We start from the raw sequence: 330 nt of genomic DNA on the forward strand, positions 1-330 counted from the left end.
TCTCTGAACTGTCTCTGCTCTCTGAACTGTCTCTGCTCTCTGAACTGGCTCTGCTCTCTGAACTGGCTCTGCTCTCTGAACTGGCTCTGCTCTCTGAACTGTCTCTACTCTCTGAACTGGCTCTGCTCTCTGAACTGGCTGCTCTCTGAACTGTCTCTGCTCTCTGAACTGTCTCTGCTCTCTGAACTGGCTCTGCTCTCTGAACTGTCTCTGCTCTCTGAACTGGCTCTGCTCTCTGAACTGGCTGCTCTCTGAACTGTCTCTGCTCTCTGAACTGTCTCTACTCTCTGAACTGGCTCTGCTCTCTGAACTGGCTCTGCTCTCTGAACT

The 330-nt window shown here is 52.1% G+C and overlaps 1 protein-coding gene across 1 annotated transcript in view; it reads left to right on the forward strand.

Annotated features, from left to right (window-relative positions):
* The window catches only part of spata5 (spermatogenesis associated 5), a 64,652-nt gene that overhangs the window by 2,215 nt on the left and 62,107 nt on the right, over positions 1–330 (forward strand). The window lies entirely within an intron of this gene.

Source organism: Nematolebias whitei, chromosome 4 (genome assembly GCF_014905685.2).
Source record: "Nematolebias whitei isolate Nwh7 chromosome 4, NemWhi1, whole genome shotgun sequence".
NCBI lineage: Eukaryota > Metazoa > Chordata > Actinopteri > Cyprinodontiformes > Rivulidae > Nematolebias > Nematolebias whitei.